Source organism: Cebus imitator, unplaced genomic scaffold (genome assembly GCF_001604975.1).
Source record: "Cebus imitator isolate Cc_AM_T3 unplaced genomic scaffold, Cebus_imitator-1.0 Scaffold469, whole genome shotgun sequence".
Classification (NCBI taxonomy): Eukaryota; Metazoa; Chordata; class Mammalia; order Primates; family Cebidae; genus Cebus; species Cebus imitator.
In genome coordinates, this window is record NW_016107784.1 from 1,026,327 (window position 1) to 1,038,791 (window position 12,465).

General features: G+C 42.7%; 1 long non-coding RNA gene across 1 annotated transcript; it reads right to left on the minus strand.

The window, feature by feature from the left end:
• Window positions 1–8,166: 8,166 nt before the first annotated feature.
• LOC108291860 lies at window positions 8,167–11,284 on the minus strand. The gene is made up of 2 exons (XR_001820068.2): window positions 11,244–11,284; window positions 8,167–9,510 (listed from the first exon to the last, which is right to left on the minus strand). It is a non-coding gene; the product is annotated as an uncharacterized LOC108291860 (long non-coding RNA).
• Window positions 11,285–12,465: the final 1,181 nt, after the last annotated feature.

Consider the following 12,465-nt stretch of genomic DNA (forward strand, 5'->3'; position numbering starts at 1 on the left):
ATCTCGGCTCACCGCAATCTCCGTGTCCTGGGTTCAGGCAATTCTCCTGCCTCAGCCTCCTGAGTAGCTGGGACTACAGGCACGCGCCACCATGCCCAGCTAATTTTTTGTAGTTTTAGTGGAGACGGGGTTTCACCACGTTGACCAGTCTCGATCTCTTGACCTCGTGATCCACCCGCCTCGGCCTCCCAAAGTGCTGGGATTACAGGCGTGAGCCACCGCGCCCGGCTGATTGACTTCTTTCATTTAGTAATAAGCTCTTAAAGTCCCTCCATGTCTTTTGGAAGCCTGATAGGTCATTTCTTTTTATTGCTGAATAATATCCCATTGTCCGAATATGCCACAGTTTATCCCTTCATCTACTGAAAGACATCTTGATTGTCCACAAGTTCTGGCAATTTTGAATAAAGCCGCTGTAAACATTCGTGTACAGCTTTTTGTGCGGGCAGTAAGTTTCATCTCCTGTGGATGAATACCAAGTAGTACGATTTCTGGATCATATGGTAAAAGTACATGTAGTTTTGTAAGAAACCACCAATCTGCCCTCCAAAGTGGCTGTCCCATTTTACGTTCTACCAGCAATGAATGACTGTTGCTTCACAGCCTCCCCAGCATTTGATGGTGTCTGTGTTCTGAATTTTGACCAATCTAATAGGGGCATAATGGTATCTTATGTTTTATTTTATTTATTTATTTATTTTTGAGACAGAGTCTCTCTCTGTTGCCCAGGCTGGATCTCGGCTTACTGCAAACTCCGCCTCCCAGGTTCAAGTGATTATCCTGCGTCAGCCTTCAGAGTAGCTGGGACTACAGGCACGCGCCACCATATCTGGCTAATTTTTGTATTTTTAGTAGAAATGGGATTTCACCATGTTGGCCAGGATGGTCTTGATCTCTTGACCTCGTGATCTGCCCACCTCAGCCTACCAAAGTGCTGGGATTACAGGCTTGAGCCACCGCGCCCGGCCTTCCAGGGCTAATTTTTGTATTTTTATTAGACATAAGGTTTCACTATGTGGATCAGGCTGGTCTTGAACTTCTGGTCTCAAGTGATCTGTTTGCCTCAGCCTCCCAGTGCTGGGATTACAGGTGTGAGTCACCATGCCTAGCCTCTTTTTTTCTAGTATATGCATTCAGTGCTATATTTTCCATTTAAACACTGCTTTTACTGCATCCCACAGATTTTGTAAGTTGTGTTTTTATTTTTGTTTTCCATTGACTTGTATTAATTAATTTATTTATTTATTTTTATTATTTTTTAAGATAGAGTTTTACTCTTGTTGCCCAGGCTGGATTACAATGGCATGGTCTCAGCTCATTGCAGTCTCCGCCTCTAGGGTTCAAGAAGGTCTTCTGCCTCAGCTTCCCCAGTAGCTGGGATTACAGGTACCCGCTACTTGGGAGCCACCATACCCCACTATTTTTTGTCTTTTTGTAGAGATGGGGTTTCACCATGTTGGCCAGGCTGGTCTTGAACTCCTGACCTCAGGTGATCCGCACACCTCAGCCTCCCAAAGTGCTGGGATTACAGCCATGAGCCACCATACCCGGCCTCCATTGACTTTTAAAAAGTTAGTGCTATACAGATAGCTGCATATACAGAGATGCAGTGTTCAACCCTGTGCAGATCTGGAGAGGGCTCCACGTAGGAATTATGGAGAAATCAGTGATTATGAACTTGAGTGCATCAGAATCATCAATGTATAACAAAATGAAGAATCTTCAGCTCTTTCCCTGAGGATTTGAATTTGGTGTGTCTGTGGTGGGGCAAGAATATGTTCTAGGCAACCACCTTCAAGTGATTCTGATTCAGGTGATGTTACTAAATGCAGCCTTTCTTACTTTCTTTCTTTTTTTTGACAAAAACGGGGTTTCACCATGTTGGTCAGGCCGGTCTTGAACTCCTGACCTCATGTGATCTGCCTGCCTTGGCCTCCAAAGTGCTTGGATTACAGGCGTGAGCCACCACGCCCGGCCACCTTTCTTACTTTCTAACAGTATTTCTCAAATTCCAGTACGTACCTGAATCCCCCGAAGGGCATGATTGCCAGATAAATACAGGATGATCCGTTTACTGTGAATTTCAGATAAATAAAATATAATTTTTTTAGTATGTCTCAAATACTGGAATATTTGGGCAAATAATCTGTTTCAGTAAAGTTCAAATATGCTTCCTCACTAAGCATCACAAGTACTTTCAAATTAGTTTAAATCTCCCTCATGGCAGATATTTGTGATGATTATTTTGTCTTTTTCGGACATTCCAAAATATACAGCCTCATCAGAGGATTTTCCTCTTCTTTCCTGTTTCCTCCTGTTAACTTTTTCTTAATATCCCCATCCTCCTTCTGTGGTCACTTCAGAAACAGAAAGCTCCAGAGAAATGTTACAACTTATCTTCCATACTTTTTCTTCTTTTCTTTGTTTCTCTTTTTATTTTCACACCTCTTGGCTCCATTTCCTCTCAGCCTCTGCTCTCTCCTGTTTCCTTTGCAAGTTCCTTGCTTTTGCCCAAGTTGTCCCAGCCAAAATGAAATTTCTACCAGGACTCCCCTCCTTCCTTTCTTCCTTTCTGTTTTCTTCTCTTTTTCCTTCCTTTCTGTCTTCTCCCTAAGCCATCTATGTCAAAATTAAAATCTGTAGAAACAAATTAGGGAGTTTAGGGTACTGGGGACCAGCCTACACTATTGTGTTTCAGAAGGAGATTGTGTTCTGACAGTCCTTTTGAGAGCAAGTTCCAAGTCAGGAAAAAAAAAAAAATGCTGGGAGGTGGGGAGCTTCAAGAAACCACAATTGCTTTGCCTGGGGATCTGTTGGGAGAGTGATGGATGGCACTGCAGTTAGGACTTGGAGAACTGCAGGAAAAGGAGGGGAGTCATTGCCAGGCGGCATGAAGGGAGGAGGTGTCTGGGAGAAACAGCCACTCAGGAAGAGCTTATGAAAGGGGTGGAGAATGCACTGCCTGTGTATGCTGCTTGCAAGACCTTTCTGCAGACATTGTGTCTTTGTGAGCTGACTGCAGAGGCCATGCGCATGTGAAATGTATATGAGTGTATGTGTTGCTTATTTCAGATCATGGATGAACCTGTGTGAATTGCTGACTGCAAGAAACGGGAGTGGATTGTTGAAAAAGATTCTGCAGTCAGAGTGCTTGTTTGTGGTTGTGTGGTATGTGTGGCTGACTTTTTGCCAAATGCACTGTTCTGATTCCAGCTCTGAAAGTTTAGTGGAAGTCTGGTAGATTAAGCCAAGACACAACAAAGTCAGAATTTAGAAGAAAATATGGAAGCAACATGAGAGGGAAACAGAAGCTGCTACAATAAGAGACAAGAAAGGGAGATCGGGGGAAAGGGGAATGAGAAAACAGAAGACAAATAATAGCAATTCTTCTCTTAAAAAGGAAAAATTTAGGGCCGGGCGTGGTGGCTCACGCCTGTAATCCCAGCACTTTGGGAGGCCGAGGTGGGTGGATCACGAGGTCGATAGCTCGAGACCATCCTGATCAATATGGTGAAACCCCGTCTCTACTAAAAATACAAAAAATTAGCTGGGCATGGTGGCACGTGCCTGTAATCCCAGCTACTCAGGAGGCTGAAGCAGGAGAATTGCCTGAACCCAGGNCGTGCCTGTAATCCCAGCTACTCAGGAGGCTGAAGCAGGAGAATTGCCTGAACCCAGGAGGCGGAGGTTGCGGTGAGCCGAGATTGCGCCATTGCACTCCAGCCTGGGTAACATGAGCGAAACTCCGACTCAAAAAAAAAAAAAAGGAAAAATTTAGAGAAGGACGGAAAGAAAAACAACATATTCTTTCAGATACAGGCACTGTATACTCTTAGTTCTTCTGGTACTCCAGCGACATAGTTCTTGGTCTCCCTAATTTCTTTCTGGATGGTTTATCTTGAAATAATGTATATTACTGGTATATTTTGGTTATACCAGGGGATATTTAAACCTTAACAATTATCCAGAAGTGAGCATTACCAGTTTTTAGATGATAAAAAAGACGTGTTGTTGTTAAAGGAGGGCTGTTGAGCATAATGAAAGGACATTTGGTTTTGATCCAAGGATAACTGAACAGGATTAGGGAATTGTGTGTGTGATTAAAATAATGTATGAAGTGCATGACATTTTTTTTTTTCCTTTTTTAAGATACAGGGTTTCTCCATGTTGGCCAGGCTGGTCTTGAACTCCTGACCTCAGCTGATCCGCCCACCTCGGCCTCCCAGAGGGCTGGGATTACAGGCGTGAGCCACCGCACCCAGCCAACATATATATATATTTTTTCTGAGATGGGCTTTCTGTCACCCAGGCTGGAATGCAGTGGCACTATATCAGCTCACTGCAACCTCCACCTTCCAAGTTCAAGTAATTCTCAGCCTCCCAAGTAGCTGGGATTACAGGCGCCCATCACCACACCTGGCTAATGTTTTTCTATTTTTAGTAGAGACGGGGTTTTGTCATGTTGGCCAGGCTAATCTCGAACTCCTGACCTCAGTTGATTAGCCCGCCTCGGCCTCCCAAAGTGCTGGGATTACAGGCCTGAGCCACCGTACCCGGCTGTGCACAACATATTTCAAAACAGGGATAATTACACCGTATCTCCACATTCCAAAGATGTTTATTGTTATTACTTTATTAGCAAAATTTAACAGGGGCTACCTATACCTGGAATATGATATTTAACTCAATCATAAGATTTTCTTCTAGATTAGGTAAACACAGGGAGAGCATAACTTCGATTGAACGTGGGCTACAAAGAGATGTCGTTGGGACCATCCTAGTTTTGCTTTGTTGCCAAAAGACTATAACTACATATTTTGACTTTAAATTGCAACCATTATAATGTCTCTCTTTCCCAGCATTTTGCTCAATTAATATTTTAAACCGAAATAATTAGTAGAAATTTTATTTCTGGGACTACTTTTGCTCCATTCATTAATCTGTCTTTTGTTTCATTCAGCCGTATTTTCCTCCTGGACTTTCTCCTCTTTTTCCCTCTTGCCTCTCTCCTTTGTTATTTTTTCCTCTCTATCATGTTTCCCTGGATTTGATTAAACTCTCCTTGACGTTTTCCTCACCCTTCTCTCCTTTATTGAAATCATTCCTTTTCAGGTTTGTCTTTCTCCCCATTTCTCTCTCTGGTGTCTTTGTCTCCAGCAGAGGGGGTCTGGTGGTGATTCTGAGGTAGGGAATGAGGCCTGGGAGAACGCAGGCTGGGTATAGGGAGGAGGAAATGGGGCTTCAGCTGTTTCTGCAATCAGCTTACAAAAGACTGACTTAAAGCCTGCCTCTGTAAATCCCCCCTCTTCTGTCCCCTCAAAGGATCTCTCTACTTCCCCACCTTAAATTCCACCTCCCCCACCCCCATTTCTCTAGTGACATCACTCCTCACCAGCTGTGACTGCCAGGGATACTGACCTACTTTTGGCCACTCTACTAGCCAATAAACCATGTTTTCTCCACTAAACTCAGGATTTTCTGCTAAACCCTCTTTGTCCCAGCATGTCAGTGGGTCTTTTTTTAAACCTCAAAACATTTTAGTTATCTATAATACAGTCATTTTTTCAGGTCTGAAGTTCAAGAAAAAGCATAATTGATGAAATATTTCTATGACTTTAGAAAATCCATTTATGACTTAAATGGACTTATACTTTATTAAAATAGAATCAATATATATTTGAAGAGTCACGTATGTGTTAGTAATAATTTTTGTTGAATCTTTAGAGGTGATGCTCAGTTAATGGATTCTTAGGTTCTTTGTGGCAAATTATATGTACGATTATTTAGTGCATTATTAAATGCTATTGAAGCATGAACCCAAACAGCAGGCATTGATATCTAAGAAAAACTTTACTAAGAAGTGAAGGGAAACTGTAGACAATCCTTTTTATTGTCTTTGGAGGGTTTACAAAAAATGTTGGACAAAGCTGTTAAGAGCATGTACTTTGCTACTTGGATTCAGATCTTGGCTCTGCTATTTTGCTAGCTGTGTGACTTTGGACAAGTTACTTAACCTGACTATGTCTGAGTTTGCTCATCTGTAAAAAGAAGATACTCCAGGCCAGGCACGGTGGCTCATGCCTATAATCTCAGTACTTTGGGAGGCTGAGGTGGGTAGATCACCTGAGGTTGGGAGTTTGAGACCAGCCTGACCAACATGAAGAAAACCTGTCTCTATTAAAAATACAAAATCAGCCTGGTGTGGTGGCACCTGCCTATAATCCCAGCTACTCAGATCCCAGCTATTCAGAAGCTGAGGTTGGAGAATTGCTTGAACCTGGGAGGTAGAGGTTGCAGTGAGCCAAGATCGCACCACTGCACTCCACTCCAGCTTGGCAATAGGGCTAGACTCTGTCTCAAAAAAAAAAAAAAAGAAGATACTCCAAACCCAGTAGGGTTAGAACATTCCATGTTCTAAGATATGATAGGTTTATTATGAGACTGGGGACAGTGGTGTAACTATGTATTTCAAGTATTTCTATGATGTGATCCTCATGCCTAAGTCTACATTTACCATTTATTTATTAAGCAAGTATCTAAGTTGTCTGCCCCAGATATTCAGAAAAGTTCTGGGAAACAGTAACAAACATGAAAGCCTGTATGAGTGCAGTAGCATGATCATAGTTCACTGCAGCCCAGAACCCCTGGGCTCAAGCAATTCTCCTGCCTCAGTCTTCTGAGCAGCTGGGACGATAGGCATGCGCCACCACTGTTGGCCAAGTTTTTTTTTAAAACAGTATTTGGCCGGGTCAGTGACTCACACCTGTAATCCTAGCACTTTGAGAGGCCGAGGTGGGCGGATCACCTGAAGTCAGGAGTTCAAGACAGCCTGGCCAACATGGTGAAACCTCGTCTGTACTAAAAATACAAAAATTAGCCAGGCGTAGTGGTGGGTGCCTGTAAACCCAGCTACTCAGGGTGCTGAGACAGGAGAATAGCTTGAACCTGGGAGGTGGAGGTTGCAGTGAGCCAATATCGTGCCACTGCACTCCAGCCTGGGAGACAAACTGAGACTCTGTCTCAAAAAACAAATAAATACAAAGTTTTTGTAGAGATAGGCTCTCACTATATTGCCCAGGCTGGTCTCAAACTCCTGGCCTCAAGTGATCCTCCGGTTTTGGCTTCCCAAAGTGCTGGAATTACAGGCATGAGGCACTGCACCTGGCCATTTTTTCTTTCTTTTTCTTCACAGTCTCATCTTACCTTGTAGTTTTCAATTAGGATAAAACCCAAACTGAAAGGTATTGAATGAAAGAAAGGAAATCAAGGAAAGAGGGAGTTGGGGGATTCAGGAGTTGATGGAAGAAAGATTAAATAGGAAAAGCAATGAAGATTTTTTTTTTTTTTTTTTGAGACAGAGTTTTGCTCTTGTTACCCAGGCTGGAGTGCAATGGCGAAATCTCGGCTCACTGCAACCTCCGCCTCCTGGGTTCAGGCAATTCTTCTGCCTCAACCTCCTGAGTAGCTGGGATTACCGGCACGCACCACCATGCCCAGCTAATGTTTTGTATTTTTAGTAGAGATGGGGTTTCACATGTTGATGAGGATGGTCTCCATCTCTTGACCTCGTGATCCACCCGCCTCGGCCTCCCAAAGTGCTGGGATTACAGGCGTGAGCCACCGCGCCCGGCCTATTTTTTTTTTTTTTTATAATGAGTAAATTAGCTCAATGATTTAAAAACAAAATTAGGGGCTACGTGTGATGGCCTGCACCTGTAATTCCAGCACTTTGGGAGGCCAAGGTGGCTAGATCACTTGAGGCTAGTAGTTCAAGACCAGCCTAGGCAACACGGTAAGACCTGTCTCTACTAAAAATACAAAAATCTGCCGGGTGTGGTGGTCATCCCAGCTACTCCAGAGGCAGAGGCACCAGAATTGTCTGAACCCAGGAGGCAGAGGTTGGAGTAGAGATTGAGCCACTGCACTCTTGCCTGAGCAACCGAGTGAGACTATCTCAAAAAGACAAACAAAAAACAAAAAAAAGTTAGGAAATAGGACAGGTTAAGAATTTGGGTTGAATAGCAGTAAACTGCTGTTTCTTTGAACCTAGGATAACCACATGAACTTAGACTACTGAACAGGGCTCCCCAGTCTAATTCTTTCATGTCAAAAAACAGCAAGGCAGATCAGGACAATTACAGTGGTGTCAGGCCATTAGGATGCTTCCAGACTTCATTCATTCATTTAATCTGTAAATGTTTACTAATCATTCAAGGTGCTGCTGGTGACATAGATGTGTGACAGATGCACATAGCCCTTATGTGGTTTGCATATCATCATTTCTGTGGTTGAACTGCATGGAAGCATTATCTACCAATTCAGTCCTGTTTCCCTGCATCAAGTTTTTTGTTGTTGTTGTTTTTCCTTTAATACTTGATACTTCCTCTATTCTTTAGATGAGAACACATCTGATGTGCTTTTCCACATTTTCTTATTCCATTTTTGATTCTTCAATTCTTCCCGGGTTGTTATACTTCTAAGATCCTCCCAAAGACAGGACATCAGGATCAGCAAATTGCCGCCAATGATTTGATTTCACTGCCTCATTTTCTCTTCAATCAGAGAGGACTAACAATATTTACTCTCAGAATGTTACCTGAGGCTACATGAGTTTATACATGTCGAAAGCTTTAAATAAAGAGCATTTTATAAATGGCTATTTTGGTCTCTAAGACACTGTGCTCAAACTTTCATGTGTCTAAGGATCCTTTAGTATGCTTATTCCAAATGCAGATATGTGGCTGATTTTAGATGCTTTGAGTTGCTCAAGAAATGCAGGTATACAGGCTGATTCAGGTCAGAGGCAGAGATGAAGGAGTCTGCATTTTAAACGAGCCTCCCAAGTAATTTCTATGTAGTAGAGGGGAAAAAAAAATCTTAACCAGATACAATTAAAGAAGGAGGGGGAAACCTACATCATGTCTCTTGCCAAGACTGTCTTTTCTTTCCACCCATTCTTTCTCTTCTGTGATTCAGCCAATGTATGGTCTTTCCGCCCTTTGTGTCTGGCATCTGCATTTTCTTAGCATAGTTAGAGAGACAGCTCAGTTTAATGTGCTGAGATGGAGCAGGAAAGAGGAGGAGGGGTGTGGGTGAAGAAAGGCTAGATCAGTGTTTAGCTATTCTACTGTGAAGACTGCTGCTGGGCCTGTTGTTGGGCTGGTTCTAGCCGGCTGGCTCCAGGAGAGGAAGCAGCGGGGAGAGCTAGATTTACTGCAGCTGCCGCTACTGTTCCTTATTTGCTAGTGAGGCTTCTGACATTAGACACCAACCACCTTTTCTCCAGCCACATGAATTTTGCAGTAATAACGTTAGATAATCCACAAAGAACACTATTTTAGGTACTGATGATAACCATCTCAAAGATTAAATTCTTGTTTACAATTCTCTTTACGACTTCAAGGCCTTTAGTTTTGATCAAATTCCAGCTGGCTTCCTTGTCTTCAAACCCAGGGGGAGATGATTTGCAACAGATGAGGTGTATGGGGCACTTAAGGATTTTTGCTTGACCTGCAGTAGACAAACAGTTTATTGTTACTTCATTCGTAAATTATGTTTTTCTGGCTGATGCAGATACATTGCTATGTACTCAGGTAGAATAAGAGACATGGTGACTGGACCTAGGTAACTCTGTTAGGGGAGATTTTGTTTCCATTAAACCCTCACTTTTACGTGCCTTAACCCCAGTATCTTCATATTAACTATTATCTCACCAAAAACTTTAAAATGTTTTGTACTGCGATTTTCTTTTTTTTGAGATGGAGTTTCTCATTCTGTTTCCCAGGCTGGAGTGCAGTGGCACAATCTCAGCTCACTGCAACCTCCGCCTCCCAGATTCAAGTGATTCTCCTGCCTCAGCCTCCCCAGTACCTGGGATTACAGGGGCCCACCATGCCCAGCTAATTTTTGTGTTTTTTGTAGAGACGGGGGTTTCACCATGTTGGACCAGGCTGGTCTCAAAATTCTAACCTCAGGTCATCTGCCCGCCTCAGCCTCTCAAAATACTGAGATGACAGGCCACCATACCCGGCCTGTACTGCAAGTTTAGTTGCCATTTTCTAATTGGCTAATCTCACTGACTAGCTGAAATGGCTAGATAATATGTGTATTTCAGCACAACCAAACAGTATAGTTAATTCTAACATCTCTGTTGTGTAAACTTGGGTCTTTACCCTGGCTGTGTATTAAAATCCTCTGGAGAGATCTGAAAAAATATTGGTTCCTGGATGCCAATGCTGATTTAATCAGTTTTTGGAAGCTCTCCTCTTGATTCTATTTATTTTTTTTTTAAATAAAGATGGGCTGGGCACGGTGGCTCATTCATGTAATCTCAGCTCTTTGGGGGAGGCCCAGGTGGGCAGATTACCTGAGGTCAGGTGCTCGAGGCCAGCCTGGCCAACACGGTGAAACCCCAAGTCTCTACTAAAAGTACAAAAATTATCTGGGCACCTGTAATCCCAGCTACTCAGGAGGCTAAGGCAGGAGAATCACTTGAACCCAGGAGGTGGAAGTTGCAGTGAGCCAAGATCTCGCTACTTCACTCCAGCCAGGGTGACAGAGTCAGGCTCTGTCTCAAAAAACAACAAAAATAGACACAGGGTCTCCCTATGTTGCCCAGGTTGGTCTCGGACTTCTGTGCTTAAGGGATCCTCTTGCCTCAACCTCCCAAAGTGGTGGCACTACAGGTGTGAGCCATCACACCCAGCCTCCTGCTGATTCTTTTTTATTTTTTTGAGACTGAGTACTGTTTGTTGCCCAGGCTGGAGTGCAGTGGCCCGGTCTCGGCTCACTGCACTCTCCACCTCCCAGATTCAAGCAATTTTCCTGATTCAGCCTCTCCAGTAGGTGGGATTACAGGCACCTGCTACCACACCTAGGTAATTTTTGTATTCTTAGTAGAGACAGAGTTTCACCATGTTGGCCAGGCTGGTCTTGAACTCCTAATCTGAGTGATCCACATTCCTCAGCCTCCCAAAGTGCTGAGATTACAGATATGAGCCACAGCACCCAGTCCCTCCTGTTGATTCTCTTCAAAGATCTTTTTTTTTTTTTTTTTTTTTTGAGACAGAGTTTTGCTCTTGTTGCCCAGGCTGGAAGGCAATGGCGTGATCTCAGCTCACTGCAACCTCCACCTCCTGGATTCAAGAAATTCTCCAGCCTCAGCCTCCCAAGTAGCTGGGATTACAGAAACCTGCCACCAAGCCCGACTAATTTTTGTCTTATTAATAGGGATGGGGTTTCACCATGTTGGCCAGGCTGGTCTCAAACTCCTGACCTCAGGTGATCCACCCGCCTCAGCCTCCCAAAGTGCTGGGATTACAGGCGTGAGCCACCGCACCTGGCTCCTGTTGATTCTCATGTGTCTAGGAATAAGAACAAAAATCTGAAAGTGTTTTGGTGCAGGCAAAGGATGAACCCTAATTTCATCATGAAGACATTACTCACCCATAGAATTGGTCTCGCACTCATAGGGATATGCAGTAAATATGTATAACTATTTGTATGACTGTCACACACATCTAAACATTGTATAATTTCTCTGAATTGCTATTTGACTGTTTTGGTATTAATTAGTCTTAAACAATAATAGCTAATATTCACTGACCACTTACTATGTTACACATTATGTTTGAGTTACCTCATTAATCCTTCCATCTTAATAAAGTGGTGCTGAAATGATCTTCATTTTGCTGATGAGAAAACTGAGGTTTATGGAAGTTAAGCAACAATCTCATGCTGCTAGTAAATATAGCTAGGATTTCAAATCAGATTGATCTGACTCCAGACATGCTAGGTTACTTATAGCATGTCTTCCCGGGGGATTCAGTTGACCCCAGAACTTCCTGAATAATACTAATTCACTGGTTAAAAATGAGGGGTGCATGATTATGCCAAGAAGAACTACTTAAAATATTTTTCAGCAAGTTGTTGCTACCCAAAAGAGATTTGAGTCCACAGCTGCCTAACCATACCAACCATGAATGCTCAAAGATTATGACTGAATCTGTGTACAGCCTTTCTGAACTTTGGGTTTCCAATATGGAAATGGTGTAGATAATTTTTGCTCCCTTATTATATTACTTCATACAAAAAGTATGAAGTATGAATTTGGTCATTATTCACATAAACATTATCTTAACAATATCATGATAATGGTAATCTGTTTAAAATAACCCATATCAGAATAAAATAAGCCATATCATTATTGGCTTTGTTTAAATACACTCCTGAGCTTTGTTTTACCCCCATTAGCTTAAGTCAAAAGCAACATTGTTATATACATGAGAATATCTTAGAATGTATATGGCATATAGTAGCAATACGCTGAATAACAACTTTTAAGGGCGAGTGCTAAGTGAGTTAATAGTCATACTTCCTATCCACAGTTTCACCAGTACAAGCCACTTTTTCTGGGGATGCACAGTTACCATGAATTGGATTCCTTAAGAGTGGGGGGACTTCTTA